Source organism: Phyllobates terribilis, unplaced genomic scaffold, assembly GCF_046119375.1.
Source record: "Phyllobates terribilis strain yellow unplaced genomic scaffold, ASM4611937v1 Scaffold_11__3_contigs__length_659146591, whole genome shotgun sequence".
NCBI classification, from domain to species: Eukaryota; Metazoa; Chordata; class Amphibia; order Anura; family Dendrobatidae; genus Phyllobates; species Phyllobates terribilis.
Genome location: NW_027362771.1, coordinates 473242082 through 473261813, shown reverse-complemented (window position 1 = coordinate 473261813; position 19732 = coordinate 473242082). Strand labels below are relative to the sequence as shown.

The window sequence follows — 19732 nt, the reverse complement described above, 5'->3', positions numbered from 1 at the left end:
TTTAGACACTAAACGCCCGATTCAAAATTTGCGTTTTATTGAAATTGCCTCAAAGTGCCGAAAGCGGTTCATGAATTTGGGGCAAAATCAAAAATGCTCTTTATTTAATACTGAAAAGTCACAAATCCTTTAAAAAGTTGCAAATATGTACCAAATTGACCACTACTCCAGTCAGGGCCAGCGTCAGCACCCGGCGCAACTGGGCAAGTGCCGGGGCCCTGAGCAGGCGGAGGGGCCCACTGCCATTGGGCACCCGCCGCGCTATGGGCCCCGTGAGCGGTGCGGTGCTGGTGTCAGCGCCCGACACCCCCCCCCCCGCTTGCTCAGGGCCCGGCAGCCGGCACAATACTTACCCCTCCCCGTGCCTCCGCAGCGTCTTCCGCGTCCTCTGACTGTGACGTCTCAGGTCAGAGGGCGCGGTGATGTTTTTACACCGCGCGCGCTCTCCTGACCTGTCACACTGCAGAGCGGGAAGACGCGGGCGACGCTGGAGTCCGCAGCAGCGCCAGCAGCAGGTAAGAAGTGAGGTGAGTATTGGATTTTTTTATTTTTTTCATGTATGGGGGCATGGGGCATTATATGCTGGGGGTGTATGTGACATCCTGCATGGGGCATTAATTATAAGGTGAGGGGGGGTGCGACATCCTGCATGGGGCATTATAAGAGGGGAGGGGGGAAGTGACATCCTGCATGTGGCATTATAAGGGGGGGGTGACATCCTGCATGGGGCATTATAAGGAGGGTGGGTGGGTGACATACTGCATAGGGTATTATAAGGAGGGTAGGTGTGTGACATCCTGCATGGGGCATTAAAGGGGGGGAAGTGACATCCTGCAAGGGACATTATATGGGGGGGGGGTAGAGGTGACATCCTGCATGGGACATTATATGGAGGGGGAAGAGGTGACATCCTGCATAGGGCATTAAAAGGGGGGGTGACATCCTGCATGGGGCATTATAAGGAGGGTGGGTATGTGACATACTGCATAAGGCATTATAAGGAGGGTGGGTGGGTAACATACTGCATGGGGCATTATAAGGGAGGGGGTGGTCTGACATCCTGCATGCGGCATTATAAGGAGGGTGGGTATGTGACATACTGCATAGGGTATTAAAAGGGGGGGGTGACATCCTGCATGGGGCATTATAAGGGGGGTGACATCCTGTATGGGGCATTATAAGGGGGGAACAGCCTGCATGGAGCGTTATATGGGGGCCAGTATTCTGTATGGAGCGTTATATGGGGACCAGTATCCTGTATGGAGCGTTATATGGGGACCAGTATCCTGTATGGAGCTTTATATGGGGACCAGTATCCTGTATGGAGCATATTATGAGGGCCAGTATTCTGTATGGAGCTTTATATGGGGACCAGTATCCTGTATGGAGCTTTATAAGTGGACCAGTATACTGTGTGGAGCATTATATGGGGACCAGTATACTGTGTGGAGCATTTTATGGGGGCCAGTATTCTGTATGGAGCTTTATATGGGGACCAGTATCCTGTATGGAGCATTATATGGGGACCAGTATACTGTGTGGAGCATTTTATGGGGGCCAGTATTCTGTATGGAGCTTTATATGGGGACCAGTATCCTGTATGGAGCATTATATGGGGGTCAGTATCCTGTATGGGGCGTTATATGGGGGTCAGTATCCTGTATGGGGCGTTATATGGGGTCTAGTATCCTGTATGGAGCATTATATGGGGACCAGTATCCTGTATGGAGCATTTTATGGGGGTCAGTATCCTGTATAGAGCATTATATGGGGTCCATTATACTGTATGGAGGACTATACTGTCCGATCTGCACTGTGTGCTGCGAGGATTCGCCAGTTTCTGAGCTATTGTAGAATTTACAATAGATATCGCTCATGTAATGTAGTAAGTTAAATCTTTGCATTGTACTATATATATATTATATATATATACACAGTACAGACCAAAAGTTTGGACACACCTTCTCATTTAAAGATTTTTCTATATTTTCATGACTATGAAAATTGTACATTCACATTGAAGGCATCAAAACTATGAATTAACACATGTGGAATTATATACTTAACAAAAAAGTGTGAAACAACTGAAAATATGTCTTATATTCTAGGTTCTTCAATGTAGCCACCTTTTGCTTTGATGACTGCTTTGCACACTCTTGGCATTCTCTTGATAAGCTTCAAGAGGTAGTCACCGGAAATGGTTTTCACTTCACAGGTGTGCCCTGTCAGGTTTAATAAGTGGGATTTCTTGCCTTATAAATAGGGTTGGGACCATCAGTTGTGTTGTGCAGAAGTCTGGTGGATACACAGCTGATAGTCCTACTGAATAGACTATTAGAATTTGTAGTATGGCAAGAAAAAAGCAGCTAAGTAAAGAAAAACGAGTGGCCATCATTACTTTAAGAAATGAAGGTCTGTCATTCCGAAAAATTGGGCAAACTTTGAAAGTGTCCCCAAGTGCAGTTGCAAAAACCATCAAGCGCTACAAAGAAACTGTCTCACATGAGGACCGCCCCAGGAAAGGAAGACCAAGAGTCACCTCTGCTTCTGAGGATAAGTTTATCTGAGTCACTAGCCTCAGAAATCGCAGGTTAACAGCAGCTCAGATTAGAGACCAGGTTAATGCCACACAGAGTTGTAGCAGCAGACACATCTCTTCAACAACTGTTAAGAGGAGACTTTGTGCAGCAGGCCTTCATGGTAAAATAGCTGCTAGGAAACCACTGCTAAGGACAGACAACAAGCAGAAGAGACTTGTTTGGGCTAAAGAACACAAGGAATGGACATTAGACCAGTGGAAATCTGTGCTTTGGTCTGATGAGTCCAAATTTGAGATCTTCGGTTCCAACCACCGTGTCTTTGTGCGATGCAGAAAAGGTGAATGGATGGACTCTACAAGCCTGGTTCCCACCGGGAAGCATGGAGGAGGAGGTGTGATGGTGTGGGGGTGCTTTGCTGGTGACACTGTTGGGGATTTATTCAAAATTGAAGGCCTACTGAACAAGCATGGCTACCACAGCATCTTGCAGCGGCATGCTATTCCATCCGGTTTGCGTTTAGTTGGACCATCATTTATTTTTCAACAGGACAATGACCCCAAACACACCTCCAAGCTGTGTAAGGGCTATTTGACCTTAAAGGAGAGTGATGGGGTGCTACGCCAGATGACCTGGCCTCCACAGTCACCAGACGTGAACCCAATCGAGATGGTTTGGGGTGAGCTGGACCGCAGAGTGAAGGCAGAAGGGCTAACAAGTGCTAAGCATCTCTGGGAATTCTTTCAAGATTGTTGGAAGACCATTTCCGGTGACTACCTCTTGAAGCTCATCAAGAGAATGCCAAGAGTGTGCAAAGCAGTCATCAAAGCAAAAGGTGGCTACTTTGAAGAACCTAGAATATAAGACATATTTTCAGTTGTTTCACAATTTTTTGTTAACTATATAATTCCACATGTGTTAATTCATAGTTTTGATGCCTTCAGTGTGAATGTACAATTGTCATAGTCATGCAAATACAGAAAAATCTTTAAATGAGAAGGTGTGTCCAAACTTTTGGTCTGTACTGTATATATATATATATAATATATATGTGGCGCCCCGGGGGTTCGGTTGCCACAGGGGTATTGCACCTCAACCAGAGGTGTGATATTCCATTCCCAGGTAAGGATGGAGTGTGGACCAGGGCTCAGTTAGCTACATACACACACTCACCCGATTTCCGGGGGACAGCTCGACGGTGCTCCCATTTATGCAGGCACGACTGACTAGGCTCGACGGTGCTCCCATTTATGCAGGCACAACTGACCATGTCCCTGGCTGGAGTGGGGAGGGGGGTGAGAACCCAGTGATGTAGAAGCAGAAGGGGACGGTTTCTGGAGCATAGGAAGGAGCTCATTGGGTGCAGGTCACCTGAGCTCAGACACAGAGAGGTAGATAAAAGGTGGGAGCCATCTTAGAAGTTCAGTCAGTCAGAGAAGGGAGAGAGAGTTGACAGGGAGCCGAGGCTCAGCCTGAGCTCAGCTCCACGAGGCAGGCCTAGAGAGAAGGCCGGGGCCAGAGAGGAGAAGAGAAGAAGGAGAAGGAAGGAAAGAGGAGAGACAGAGGAGTAGAAAGGCTCCAGAAACAAGAAGGCAGAAGGGACCCTAAGAGAGCAGAACGGACAGCAACCGTTGCAAGCCCGCGTTATATCAGGTGAAGGGTCAGGCCGCGGAAGGGTATCGGATTCCCAAGTTGGTGGAGGTAAATCATCCCTCAGCCAAGAACCGGAGGTCGTGATCATTTATTGGTGCGACCCCTTGCTACACCCGCTAGGAAGGCACCACATAGGGTCAGGGAAACTGGCGCCAAGTTTTACCAGAGAAGGCCCGAGGCAGCCGGACAGAAGCGTGGTCACTGGTGGGGCACGAGAGGCCAGAGAAAGGATAGAAGGGGGTCCTGTGCCACACTCCTGAGTTGCCTGGGGGTTGACCGAGCCCCTCACCTGGTGGACGCAGCACCGCTTGGGCAGTCATTGCTGACAGAAGAGACTTGGATATCAACTGTGAGTAAAAGGCCTGAACTGCACCATTGGACTTGTGTGATTTATGCTGCGACTGCACCATCACCCCCAGCATCCACCTACATTGCCCTGAGGCTACACTCTTCCAGTGGGGAGTTATCCTATCCCTGTGCTGCACACCAACACCAGCCTCAGTGGTCTACCTCGCAGCGGCGGTTATCTCTGACCGCAATCCACGGGTGGCGTAGTAGGACATTCAAAACACTGATAAATAGACTGCACAGCATTTGGTCTGACCACCCTGAGCCACGGGATCGGGTTGCCACTACTACCCCATCAGCACCGTGCACCAGAAGGCCCGGTTCCGGTTACCCCACGGCCCAGGGGGCAAGTCACATATATATATATTTCTCTGTGGTATCTGTGCATCATGAATCGTGGTATGTGCTAAAGGGGCCCACTGAGACTCTTTCGCCCAGGGCCCACAAAAACCTGGAGCCGGCCCTGCCTCCGGTAACCTCACTCCAAGGGGAAACTGGAGTGAGATACACCGAAAAAGTGCAATATTTGGTAAAAATCACATTTCATGCATTCGTCTAAAACATTCGAATAGGCAAAGCTGTCAAGAAAAAAAAAGACTTAAAAAATAAAGGCAACTCAAAAAGGGGCACAAAACGTGCAGAGAAAAAACAGTGAATACTAAAGGAGCTAATTATTTCAGAAAAGTGGAGAAACCGCAATGATGAATCAGGGCCCAAGTTTAGGATTGAATGCTCCAGGTACCCAGGCCATTTAAATGGCCCCTTCTGACGTGACAAGTGATGTGCCTTGTGTTACTAAATACACCTTGCAGACAGGGTTGCTGACGCGCCCCCTGGGACATATTCCTTTTTGAGGGGAATACCCGGCACCGGATCAGATGGGGGGTTGTAGTCTCCGAGCGGCTGTGACCCGGCCCCGTGCCCAGGGCGTCAAGCTCAGTGTTATGTGGCAGTCCTACAGATGTTATTAAGAGTTCTTTTGTGTCGACTACGCCACCCGTTGTGATGCGGTCACTGTGGCCGCCGCTGCAGCAGGGTCCGCTGAGGCTGATGATGCAGGTGCAGCTTGTGATGATAACCCCCAACGGGAGGGGTATAGCCTCAGGGGGGACAGGTGCAGAGGATGGGGGTTGTGGTGGTGCAGTGCAGACGGCAGTGAAGACAGAGTCGGGTTATGCAGTTAAGGGTGTTTACTTACTGCAGATGTTGTACTGGTCACTCCAGCTCTGAGTGACCACCCGAGCCGTGCTGCGTCCACCAGGTCCTGGATCCAGCCAACCCCCAAACAAGTCCGGAGCGTGGCCCTGAGCTCTCCTTCTGTCCCGTTCTCTGGCCGTCCCCACCAGTGATCCACCTAGGTCCAGCTCCCTCGGGCCTTCTGTTGGGACACCCTTGGCCTTGGGTTCCCTGACCCTTCATGTGGTGTGCCTTCGGGGTGGATGTAGTGGGTGACCGTGGCAAACGCTGCCCACGGTCTCCGGTCTCTGGCTGGGGAATGTTTTTACCCCCACCAGCTTGGGTTCCGGTACCCTGATGCCGACTCTTCACCCGGGGTTTTAATTTGGGATCTTAGAGTCCTGTTCTTCTGTGCCTCTGGGTCTCTCTCTCTCCTCTCTCACTCTGGGTCTTTCCTTCTCCTCTGCTCCTGACTTGTTCTCTGCATCTGACCCTGTTCTTAGTTGGTGCCCACCTTATATACACCCTCTATGTGTGAGCTCAGGTGACCAGCACCCAATGAGCTCCTAACTTTACCCAGGCTGCTCCCCCTATCTGCCCCTACACTACTTGGGATGTACCACCCCCCTCCCACTCCAGCCAGGAACAGACTCGGTCGTACCTGCACATTTCTAAGTGGGAGTACCGTCGGTCTGCTCCTCGGAAATGGGATGTGTGTAGTGCATGCAGCCTACCGAGCTCAGATCCACACTCCATCCTTACCCGGGAGTGGAATATCACACCTCTGGGTTGAGGTGCAATACCCCTGTAGCAGCCGAATCCTCAGGGTGCTACATTCCCCCCTGGTAAATCACAGCACGTCCTCGGGCTGTAAGACATAAAACATCACCAAAACATACAAATTTTTATAAACATATAAAACATATAAAACATTATATATATATAAAACTTTTCATATAACATTCTCGTCGTCTCTTGTTTCTGGTTCCTCCTCCGGACACTGTGCAACGTGTGTCCGGGAAAAGTGCGACAGTCTTTCTAGAAAAATGGTTTTCCTATAAAACCGGTAGGGGGCGCTTTAGGACGCGCAACTATTTACAAGGATATGGCCGCTCTCAGTCCTCGGCCAGGTAAGGAGGGAAAGGGAATGGCTGCTCACAGTCCTCAGCCTGTGGGATTAAGGGGTAAACGGGTAAACAGTTCACTCTGCTGGTCCCAACGGGGACTATATATATGTAGCAACAGTTTCAGTTTCTTTATACCCCGATTGGGTAACTTATTTACAGCACCTGCTCTGCCGCACTCAACGGCGTCTTCCTCCTGCTCTTTGCTTATAGCTGGTGGTCTTATAGCTGGTGGTAACTTCAGACCCGTCCGGGTCCTCTTGCTCCTCCTCCTCGCACCGCAACTCCTCCTCCGTCAGGCGGTGTACGTGGAGGGCGTAAGGTCCTTTGGCACACTTGTGCCGGGTAAAGGTGACCTCGTCCCCGATATAAAGGTCACGACCTCTGTGCCCCTCCGGCAGATGGGACTCAACGTCTCTGCGCGTTACAAAAACGTCGCCGGGGGTGTTGTGGTCTCTGATGAAGCCCCACCCATGCTGCTGGTTGAACTTGATCACTGTCCCGATGGTGCGGGGACAATGCGCTGCACGGGGGTCTCTCCTGGCCCGGCTCTTCTGCTCCGCGCTCCTTATCTGGGCTTGTTGTTCCCGGACCCGCCTCTCTCTCCGCTCCCTTTCAAAGTCCTCGAGCTGTTGGCGGCAGCACTCAGCACGCTCCGCTGCAGCTGCCCGAGTCTCTTGAGTGAACCCCATGAGATCTTCTCCGGTGGGGTCCCACTCGAACTGCGCTTCCGCTAGCGGGGGCGAGATCCTCTTTACGGGCTTTGGAGCCGGGATCAGGGGTTCATCCAGGGGTCTCTCTCTCCGGAGTCGGGGATGGTGGAACTCCGGTGGCCATATAAATGGCTGCCCATCCGGGCACGTATGCTGGGCGTACAGGTCCTCTCCCAGATGCGGCACTTTAGGTTTTATGGGCGCGGTGGTGGTGGCGCCCGGGTTGCCCAGGCCTTGCGGCCAGGCCTGGGGCACCTGGAAGGTGAAGGGCACCGTTAATACGGCGGCGCCCTGGGCTACCTGGCCTTGCGGCCAGGCCGGAGGCTCCGCGGAGGTAGGGGGCGCTGTTGGTATTGCGGCGCCCGGGGGTACTAGGCCTTGCGACCAGGCTGGTGGTACTTCCTGCTTGGTCACGCTCGGGGTCGAGGCGTGTGACGTCACAGGGGTCGCGGCGGCGGCTTCCGGTTGGGGCCTAGTCTGCGTCGGTGACATGGCGTTTTCGGGCACAGCAGGGGGACTTTCGGGCTCTGCGACGGGGAGCTGGGGCAGGTAAGCGGTGTCCCGGCTTGGGGTGTAGACGTCCCCTTTACCTGCCTCCATGCGTTCGGCTCCCTTCTCGGCGCCGTCTCCGGCCTTTGGTCCTCCCGCGCCATCCTCAGAGGCAGTCTGTTTCCTCATCTTGGCTGGCGTGCTCCGGGTCTTGGTTTCAGCTTGCTGGGCCATCTCCCGGCTCCATTCCGCCAATATCTCTCGCTGTACCCAGGCCATCCTCCGTGCGAGGCCCTCCAGGGCAGTTTGTGCACACTCCCGGTCTCGGGGGAGCTGTGCAAGGACCTCCACTAGGCCTAGCGGGGTCGTGGTGTCTAGCAGGCTCCTGACCAACGGGTCGGTGCTGCTCTGCTCTTCTTCCTGCAGGCTCCTGGCCAGCGGGCCGGTGCTGCTCTGCTCTCTGGACATCTCCGGGTGAGCTTCTTTGCTGCTCCTCTCCAGGCTTCCTGCCTCCGGGTGCGCTCGCTCCAGACTGCTCCAGGCGGCACCCATCTTTGTTCTCTCCTTTCGTCTCCTCCCCCTTCGAGGGCGGTCCCGGGGCAACTCGGTGACTGTCAGCTCCAGGGGTAGTTCTTTCACGCTGACAGACACCTCTAGCATCACAGTCTCTGTTGGTGGGGGCGGTTTCCACTTTTGGCGCCATTTTCGGTCCTGGCCCACGATGGGAGGCGGCCTCTTGCCCTCCTTTGGCACGCCCATAATGGCGTCCGCTGCTCTTCCAAGGCGGGAAATCTTCGGATTTGGCGGGAAGCGTCGCCCAGTGGCGGGAAACTCTGCAGATGGCGGGAACAAGCTGGAAATGGCGGACAATCGGCGGGACACGACCTCTGATGGGGTCCGATGGTGTGGACCCTCCGGAACCGGCGGGAGACTTCTTTCTGAGGTAAACTTGCACTTTTCTTCAGGCACGCAGTACCCGGGTGTTGCGGGCACGTAATCCTGCCGACTACGCCAAAGTTGACGCGCCCCCTGGGACATATTCCTTTTTGAGGGGAATACCCGGCACCGGATCAGATGGGGGGTTGTAGTCTCCGAGCGGCTGTGACCCGGCCCCGTGCCCAGGGCGTCAAGCTCAGTGTTATGTGGCAGTCCTACAGATGTTATTAAGAGTTCTTTTGTGTCGACTACGCCACCCGTTGTGATGCGGTCACTGTGGCCGCCGCTGCAGCAGGGTCCGCTGAGGCTGATGATGCAGGTGCAGCTTGTGATGATAACCCCCAACGGGAGGGGTATAGCCTCAGGGGGGACAGGTGCAGAGGATGGGGGTTGTGGTGGTGCAGTGCAGACGGCAGTGAAGACAGAGTCGGGTTATGCAGTTAAGGGTGTTTACTTACTGCAGATGTTGTACTGGTCACTCCAGCTCCGAGTGACCACCCGAGCCGTGCTGCGTCCACCAGGTCCTGGATCCAGCCAACCCCCAAACAAGTCCGGAGCGTGGCCCTGAGCTCTCCTTCTGTCCCGTTCTCTGGCCGTCCCCACCAGTGATCCACCTAGGTCCAGCTCCCTCGGGCCTTCTGTTGGGACACCCTTGGCCTTGGGTTCCCTGACCCTTCATGTGGTGTGCCTTCGGGGTGGATGTAGTGGGTGACCGTGGCAAACGCTGCCCACGGTCTCCGGTCTCTGGCTGGGGAATGTTTTTACCCCCACCAGCTTGGGTTCCGGTACCCTGATGCCGACTCTTCACCCGGGGTTTTAATTTGGGATCTTAGAGTCCTGTTCTTCTGTGCCTCTGGGTCTCTCTCTCTCCTCTCTCACTCTGGGTCTTTCCTTCTCCTCTGCTCCTGACTTGTTCTCTGCATCTGACCCTGTTCTTAGTTGGTGCCCACCTTATATACACCCTCTATGTGTGAGCTCAGGTGACCAGCACCCAATGAGCTCCTAACTTTACCCAGGCTGCTCCCCCTATCTGCCCCTACACTACTTGGGATGTACCACCCCCCTCCCACTCCAGCCAGGAACAGACTCGGTCGTACCTGCACATTTCTAAGTGGGAGTACCGTCGGTCTGCTCCTCGGAAATGGGATGTGTGTAGTGCATGCAGCCTACCGAGCTCAGATCCACACTCCATCCTTACCCGGGAGTGGAATATCACACCTCTGGGTTGAGGTGCAATACCCCTGTAGCAGCCGAATCCTCAGGGTGCTACATTGCCAACATGCCTTTTTATTTTTTCTAGACAGCTTATCAAAAATCAAAGCCAGACAATATTTTTTTTACGGACATATTGGAAAACCATAATAAATCAGTATGATTATAAGTGATCCATGTCTACAGCCCATAATTCTGATATGAAGACATCAGCTGCAGTCACTGTAAACTGATAATGATAATTAAAGTCTAAATAAAAGATATACGGTAAGTCTAAAAATCACGAACGTTTTAAATGTTTTTTTTTTATTGACAGGGCAAAGAGTGCTCTATTTTTACAGACTGTTCAGGAATTTCTGACCGGTGGGCAACACTACTTGGAGAGATCATTGAGACAGATAGTCAGTAGTGCAAAGAATACTAGCCTGAAATGGCTGCTTACAGATAGCAATAGAAGAGAAGATGACACTGCACCACCTATGGAGATAAGATCAGTTTTCGCTCTGTCCCTGTAAAGTGCAATGACCCATTAGCAAATATAACCAGGGCTCAGGCTGTAAAGGCGCCCCCTTCTCTTTTGCAATCCACAGGTGGATAAAAGTAAAATGCACAGTGTCCAAGGTTCAAGTTAAAATGTAGGTTAGCAAACTGTGGCGGAGGCAGCTGAGCCAGCACTGCGGGACTGTGGATTCATCCAGCCTGCAAAAGCCAAATCTGAGGGGGTTGCGATAGAAACCTTTCATATACATTACGAGATTTATTCCACAACATTCAGCAGAGAAAGCAAATTCAAGGAACAGAGCCAGAACTGGAAACTGCAATAGACTTCAACTAGAGTTTGCCAGGATCGCCAGAAGTGTAAAAAATAATACCAGTGACTGGTCGGAGAGGTTTTCAGCAGAGGTGGTGCTGGCGCACACAGTAGGAAATGAGAATAACGTGGGTTAAGCCTGTGGATCAAATATCATCTGCTGTTCTACATTCACTAGGAAAAAATGCCCTTTTTGGAATAAAGTCTTGTATGAATGGAGATGGGGGATGACTTACTTTTTTCCTTCATGAGCCGCCTTCTCCTGCTTTGACTAGCTTCCCAGCTCTGCAATCACAAAAGGAAAAGACACATCAGGGCAGCTTTGTTCCTGTATTATCAATGTATCTGCAAATCAGTAACTCTGCTTAGTAACCACTGGTTGTAGATGATTAGAAGAATGTACTTACAGAATGGGCACAGCATCCACACAAAGAAACGCTGTGTGAAGGTCATGTAGGTGCAGCTGCAGGGTACATCAGAAATCGTACCCTTGACCCCTCGGTTTACACAGTGTGCGCAAAGCAAACTTTAACGCTCCAGAGCAAGTGACCAATTATTTGTTACATCCGGTGAGTTTGGAATGTTTTTACACTCAAGAAAATGTTTCCTAAAACAGTTTTGAACATTACTTCTTACATTTTTTTCTCAATTACAATTTTTAACCACTGAAGACTTAAAATTTTTCAATATTGCTGTAATAAAAAAAGCCCAGAATATTAACCACTTCGCACCAGAGCCTGTTTTTGCCTTCGTGACCGGGCCAATTTTTTCAATTCTGACCACTGTCAATTTATGAAGCAATTACTCTGGAACACTTCAACGGATTCCCCTGATTCTGAGACTGTTTTTTTCGTGACATATTGTACTTCATGATAGTGGTAAAATTTCTTTGATATCACTTGCGTTTATTTGTGAAAAAATTGGAAATTTGGCAAAAATTTTGAAAATTTTGCAATTTTCAAACTTTGAATTTTCATGCCCTTAAATCATAGAGATATGTCACACAAAATAGTTAATAAATAACATTTCCCACATGTCTACTTTACATCAGCACAATTTTGGAACCAAAATTTTTTTTTGTTAGGGAGCTATAAGGGTTAAAAGTTGACCAGCGATTTCTCATTTTTCCAACAAAATTTACAAAAACATTTTTTTAGGGACCACATCATATTTGAAGTCACTTTGAGAGGTCTTTATGACAGAAAATACCCAAAAGTGACACCATTCTAAAAACTGCACCCCTCAAGGTGCTCAAAACCACATTCAAGAACTTTATTAACCCTTCAGGTGCTTCACAGGAATTTTTGGAATGTGGAAGAAAAAAATTAACATTTAACTTTTTTCACAAAAATGTTACTTTAGACCCAATTTTTTTTATTTTCACAGGAGTAACAGGAAAAAATGGACCCCAAAATTTTTTGTGCAATTTCTCTTGAGCGCGCTGATACCCCATATGTGAGGGAAAACCACTGTTTGGCCGCACTGCAGGGTTCGGAAGGGAAGGAGCGCCATTAGACTTTTTGAATGTAAAATTTGTCTGAATAATTAGCAGACACCATGTTGCGTTTGGAGAGCCCCTGATGTTCCTAAACAGTGGAAACCACCCACAAGTGACACGATTTTGGAAACTAGACCCCTTAGGGAACATATCTAGATGTGTGGTGAGCACCTTGAACCCCAAGGTGCTTCACAGAAGTTTATAACATTGAGCTGTAAAAATAAAATTTTCACATTTTTCCCACAAAAACGTTTTTCATCCCTTAATTTTGCATTATCATAAGGGTAATAGGATAACTTTCACCATGAAATTTGTTGTGCAATTTCTCCTGAACACGCCGATACCCCATATGTGATGGAAAACCACTGTTTGGGTGCACGGCAGGGTTTGGAAGGGAAGGAGCGCCATTTGACTTTTTGAATGTAAAATTTGTCTGAATAATTAGCAGACGCCATGTTGCGTTTGGAGAGCCCCTGATGTTCCTAAACAGTGGAAACCCCCCACAAGTGACACCATTTTGGAAACTAGACCCCTTAGGGAACATATCTAGATGTGTGGTGAGCACCTTGAACCCCAAGGTGCTTCACAGAAGTTTATAATATTGAGCTGTAAAAATAAAATTTTCACATTTTTCCCACAAAAACGTTTTTCAGCCCTTAATTTTGCATTATCATAAGGGTAATAGGATAAATTGCACCATGAAATTTGTTGTGCAATTTATCCTGAACGCGCCGATACCCCATATGTGGAGGCAAACCACTGTTTGGGCGCACGGCAGGGCTCGGAAGGGAAGGAGCGCCATTTGACTTTTTGAATGTAAAATTTGTTTGAATAATTAGCGGACGCCATGTTGCATTTGGGGAGCCCCTGATGTGCCTAAACAGTGGAAACCCCCCACAAGTGACACCATTTTGGAAACTAGACCCCTTAGGGAACTTATCTAGATGTGTGGTGAGCACCTTGCACCCCCAGCTGCTTCACAGAAGTTTATAATATTGAGCCATAAAAATAAAATGTTCACATTTTTCCCACAAAAAATGTTTTTCATTCCCTAATTTTGCATTATCATAAGGGTAACAGGATAAATTGCACCGTGAAATTTGTTGTGCAATTTCTCCTGAACACGCCGATACCCCATATGTGGGGGAAAACCACTGCTTTGGTGTACGGCAGGGTTCGGAAGAGAAAGGAGCGCTATGTTGGCTGGGATAGGCAGCAGACACCATGTCACATTTGAAGAGTCGCTGACATGCCGAAACAGCAGAAACCCCCACAAGTGACCCGATTTTGTAAACTACACCTCTCAAGGAATTCATCTAGGGAAGTAGTGAGTATTTTTAAATTTTTAAATTTATACCATTGGGCAGTGAAAAAAGCACAATTATATTTTTACCACAAAAAAATGTTTTACCCTCAGATTTTACATTTTCACACAGGGCAATGGGTAAAAATGGTGCCGAAATGTGTCACACAATTTCTTCTAAAAGTGGCAATACCCCATATGTGGCTGTATCGTACCGCTCAGCCATACGGCGAGATCTGGGGGGGACGGAGTGCTATTTGACAATTGGAGAACAAATTATTGTAGAATAGGCATTTGGATTTGGGAGCACAAAATTTTCTGAATTTCTTTTGGGGGGCAAGGGCCATTTCGCTTTTCCAGAGCCTTTCTGCTACCAGTAACTTGGAAGTCCCTTATATTTTTAACAGATAACGGACCTGAGTGGGGACTAGCTTTTTTTGAGGACTGAGTTGAAGCTTTTATTGGGAACATTTTACGTAACATTTATCCGGCGCTCTAGGCTGAGCACTTACATCGGGGTTTCCATCTAAATTTCCAAGTGATGTAATTCAGATGAAACCCCTGCGGGATCCATTCACTGTAATGAGGCAGCAGAGTTACTCTGGACTCCGTCTGGCCTCTGTTTAGCGGTGTCCTTTTTTTCAGAAGTGCACAAAACTGTGGCCAACCGCACTTTTATGCACGCCTAAAACAAATGACACCGTGGGATCACAGGCCAGACGGCATCCACAGTGGCCTATATCTGCCTCATTACAGGGAATCTTCCGTCATGGGTTCCGGCTGAATCACATATTTCAGAGATTTACACGGAAACTCTGGCGCAAGTGCTCAGCGCAGAGCGCAGGATAAATGTGAGCAGAGCCTTACGGCGATCTTTGGGAGACATATTAAACAAATCAGTAGCAGGTGAAGAATTGGTTTTATTTATTTTTTTACGCCGTTCCTCGTGTGATATAACTGATTAGATTACTTTAATCTTCGGGTCGGTGCGATTACAGAGATACCAGATTTATATCGGGTTTTTATGACTGACAGCTGTCACACACTAAGAGACGCTTTTTTTTGCAAAATCTAGTTTTTGCATCGCCATATTTTGAGAGCTATAATTTTTCCATATTTCGGCCGACAGAGTCATGTGATGGCTTGTTTTTTGCGGGACGAGTTGACATTTTTATTGGTACCATTTTTGGGTACGTGCCATTTTTTGATCGCTTTCTATTCCGTTTTTTGGGAGGTAAAATTAACAAAAACCAACAATTCAGGAATTGTTTTTTGAGGTTTTTTTTTATGCCGTTCTGCGTGTGGTAAAAGTGATCAGGTAGCATTATTCTTCGGGTCAGTACGTTTACAGCGATATTACACTTACTGTATATTTTTTTATGTTTTGGAGCTTTTACACAATAAAACAATTTTATAGAAAAAATATTTTTTTTGCATTGCTTTATTCTGAGAGGTATAACTTTTTTATTTTTCGGCTGATGGAGCTGTATGGCGGCTTGTATTTTGCGGAACAAGATGACGTTTTCAGTGGTACCATTTTTATTTCCATTTTGCTTTTTGATCGCATTTTTTTCCACTTTTTGTTTGGCGATATGAGGAAAAAGCATAGTTTTTTGCTCCGTTTTTTATTTATTTTTATTACAGTGTGCACAGAAGGAGTTAATTAGTGTGACAGTTTTATAGCTCGGGTTGTTTCGGACGCGGCAATACCAAATATGTGTACTTTTTTTATTTTTGCATAAATATATGGATTTATCGGTTTAATATTTTATTTATTTATTTTTATTTATTTTGTATTTTTTTTAACAGTTTCAAAACATTTTTTTTTACTTTTTTTTACATTTTTACTTAGTCCCTGTAGGAGACATTAATTTTTATTTTTCTGATCCCTGATCTCATGTAATGTAATAGACATATATTACATTATATGAGATCTTCACTGACTTTCACAGTCAGTCTCCTGCCTGGCATCAGCTGCAGGCTGAAGCCAGGCAGGAAGGACACCATATATGGCAGAGCTGGAGGCGGTCATGTGACCTCCAGCTGCCATAGCAACCCAAGGTCCTGAAAGGAATCAAGGGGTCGTCGGAGAGGTAAGTGGACGACCCCCTCTCCTGCTGTCTTCTATATGCCGCTGTAACGGGTCTGGGAGGCGGAACCACTGAGCTACTATACAAGGGGGCGGTCCTTGTAAGGGAGCGGGTGGCGACCAGGGAAGACGGGCTGGAAGTCTCAGCAGGTGAACGGGACAGTCTCTGAGTGAACGGGACAGTCTCTGAGTGAACGGGCTGGAGGTCACGGCAAGTGACCGGGGCAGTCTCTAGGTATAGGGTTGGTACGACCTGTGGCGGCTGAAGATAGACGTGAGCTCCCAGGTGAGCAGGCGAGAGTCTCTGGATGAACGGGTGGTCACAGCATGTGACGGCGGAGCCTCCAGGAAGACCAGCGGACAGGCGACAGATGAGCGCTCCCAGGTGAGCGGGCAGAAGTCTCTGGACAGGCGGGTGGTCACAGCACGTGACGGCAGAGCCTCCGGGTAGGCAAGCAGACTGGTAGCAGATGAGCGCTCCCAGGTGAGCGGGCAGGAGTCACTGGACAGGCAGGTGGTCACAGCACGTGACGGCGGAGCCTCCAGGTAAGCTAGCAGGCAGGTAGCAGATGTGCGCTCCCAGGTGAGCGGGCAAGCTGGTCCATAGACAGACTGACAGGAGTTGGAAGGCAGACCGTCGGACCACAGGCAAGCAGGCAGGTAGCTGATGTGCGCTCCCAGGTGAGCGGGCAGGCTGGTCCTTAGACAGACTGACAGGATTAGTAAGGCAGACCGTCGGACCTCAGACTAGCAGGCAGGTAGCAAGTAATCAGGTAGGAATCTGGCAGGTAACTGGCAACGGGACCTGAGGGCTGAAGCACAGGTGAGACACAGGTGCAAACAACATTGCTCGGGCACCTCCATTTTGGAGGAGGTGCCTTATATATGGTAAAGTCCTCCGGCCATTGGCCGGGGACTCCTTAGGACGGCGCGCGCGGCCCCTTTAAGAGGGAGGGAGAGCGCGCGCGCGCGCCCTAAGCACAGTGGCCGGGAAGGAGCGCGCGCTGCCAGCAGAGCGGGAGAGGGACGCCGTGCACGGAGCAGAGCGGTGAGGGGAACAGCGTCCCTGCCTAGCAGAGGGCAGGGACGCCGGCACTACAGTACCCCCCCCTTTAGGCCCCCCCTTTTTTAGGCCAGAGAGAAATTTAGCTAGGATGAGAGGGGCATGGATGTTCTCCCGGGGCTCCCACGTTCTCTCCTCAGGACCAAACCCCTTCCAATCTACCAGAAAAAAGGTCTTCCCTCTTACCCTTTTGGTAGCAAGAATGTTCTCTACCTCAAACTCGTCCTCAGCGGAAACCGGAGCAGGAGGCGTACCTGTAGACTTGGAAAAAGAGTTAAGCACCACGGGTTTGAGGAGAGATACATGGAAGGAGTTAGGGATCCGTAAGTTGGCCGGGAGTTTCAATTTATAGGCCACCGGGTTGATCTGACTGATGACCTCCAGAGGACCGATGAACCGAGGCCCTAACTTGTAAGAAGGTATCTTGAGTCGAACATATTTAGATGAGAGCCAGACCTTATCTCCTGGACGAAATTGTGGAGGATCCAGGCGTTTTTTGTCAGCGTGTCTTTTCATACGCTCGGATGACAGAAGGAGTGCGGACCGGGTACTCTCCCATATGGAGGAAAATTTGCTAACGAGAGATTCCGCAGCCGGGTTGTCCACAGAGGTGGAGACAGGAAAAGGAATCCGAGGATGCTGACCGAAAACTACAAAAAACGGGGATTTGGAGGAGGATTCGCTCTCGTGATTATTATAAGAGAACTCGGCCCATGGTAGGAGATCCACCCAGTCAGAATGGTGGGCATTAACGAAGTGCCGGAGGTAACTGGTCAGGTTCTGATTGATCCGCTCCACTTGACCATTGGACTGTGGGTGGTAAGCGGAGGAGAAGTCCAGGGTGACGTCTAGTAGTTTACAAGTGGCTCTCCAGAAACGTGAGGTGAACTGTACCCCACGATCCTACACGATGTGGAGGGGCAGGCCATGAAGACGGAAGATATGGCGGATAAAGTCTTTAGCCAGCTCGGGTGCAGACGGGAGGCCTGGCAGGGGAATAAAGTGAGCCATCTTGGAAAAGCGGTCAGCGACCACCCAAATGACCGTACAACCGACAGAGACGGGGAGATCAGTTATGAAGTCCATAGCAATATGCTGCCAGGGGGCAGCAGGCACAGGAAGCGGAAGGAGGCGTCCGGCTGGCAGATGTCTCGGGACTTTGTTGCGGGCGCAGGACACACAGGCAGAAACAAAGTCTATTACGTCCTTGTGCAGGGTAGGCCACCAGTAGTGCCGGGCAATAAGCTGGAGGGTCTTTTTCTGACCGGCGTGGCCAGCTAGCTTAGACGAATGGCCCCAGTGTAGGATCTTCTCCCGATCAGGTACTGAAACAAACGTCTTACCGGGAGGGAGACGATTTAGACTCACGGGAGCCACCTGCATTACTCTGGCGGGATCGATGATATGTTTAGGTTCTTCCTCGAGATCGGACACCAGAAAGGATCGGGACAAGGCGTCTGCTTTGACGTTTTTGTCAGCCGGGCGAAAATGAAGAACAAAATCAAAGCGAGCAAAAAACAAGGACCACCGGGCTTGGCGCGGGTTAAGTCTCTGGGCATGCTGGAGGTAAGCCAAGTTCTTGTGGTCAGTGTAAATTATTACCGGATGAAGAGCCCCCTCGAGTAGGTAACGCCACTCCTCCAACGCCAGCTTGATGGCCAATAACTCTCGGTCTCCTATGGAATAGTTGCGCTCAGAAGAGGAGAAGAGTTTGGAGAAGAAGCCACAAGTTACCATTCTCCCGGAAGATGATTTTTGAGTAAGTACCGCTCCGGCTCCAGAGGAGGAGGCGTCAACTTCCAGGAAGAACTGCTTGTTGCCGTCCGGGCGATGCAGCACCGGGGCGGAAGAGAAGGCCTGTTTTAGGGAAAGAAAGGCCTCCTCTGCTTCGGGCGGCCACTCTTTGGGATTAGTACCCTTACGGGTGAGCGCGGAAATTGGGGCAGTCCGGGAAGAGAAGTGTGGTATGAAGAGGCGGTAGTAGTTGGCGAAGCCCAGGAATCGCTGAATGGCCTTCAACCCCTCCGGTCGGGGCCATTTCTCGATGGCAGACAGTTTCTCAGGATCCATTTGTAGGCCGGTCTGAGAGATAATGTAGCCCAGAAACGGAAGCGAGGTCTGCTCAAAGAGGCACTTCTCATATTTAGCATAGAGATGGTTCTGCCTGAGCCTGAGCAGGACCTGACGAACGTCCCTCCGGTGAGTCTGGAGATCCGGAGAGAAGACCAAGATGTCGTCCAGGTACACCACTACGCAGGAGTAGAGAAGGTCCCGGAAGATGTCATTGACCAACTCTTGAAAGACGGCAGGAGCGTTACAGAGGCCAAAGGGCATTACCAGATATTCATAGTGGCCGTCCCGGGTATTGAATGCCGTCTTCCATTCATCCCCCTGACGGATACGAACCAGGTTGTACGCCCCACGGAGGTCTAGTTTGGTGAAGATTCTAGCCCCCCTCAGACGATCAAATAACTCCGGAATGAGCGGAAGGGGGTACTTATTCTTCACCGTGATCTGGTTAAGGCCTCTATAGTCTATACAGGGACGGAGAGAGCCGTCCTTCTTTTTGACGAAAAAGAAGCCTGCTCCCGCCGGGGAGGTAGATTTCCGGATGAATCCCCTGGCCAGATTCTCCTCAATATATTCGGACATCGAGCGGGTCTCAGCAGCGGATAATGGATAAATACGCCCACGGGGAGGAGAAGTACCAGGTAACAAGTCGATAGGGCAGTCGTATGGTCTATGAGGGGGTAGTGTCTCTGCTTCCTTTTTATTAAAGA

At 49.7% G+C, this 19732-nt stretch overlaps 1 protein-coding gene across 7 annotated transcripts in view; it reads right to left on the bottom strand.

Moving 5' to 3' along the window:
- The window catches only part of CERS3 (ceramide synthase 3), a 282807-nt gene that overhangs the window by 127676 nt on the left and 135399 nt on the right, over positions 1-19732 (bottom strand). For 2 of the 7 annotated variants that reach the window (XM_073653361.1, XM_073653363.1), the window contains exon 2: positions 11236-11284. The gene's annotated coding sequence lies outside the window, so the exon portion shown is untranslated. The other 5 variants (XM_073653360.1, XM_073653358.1, XM_073653362.1 and 2 more) reach the window with 5 other exon arrangements.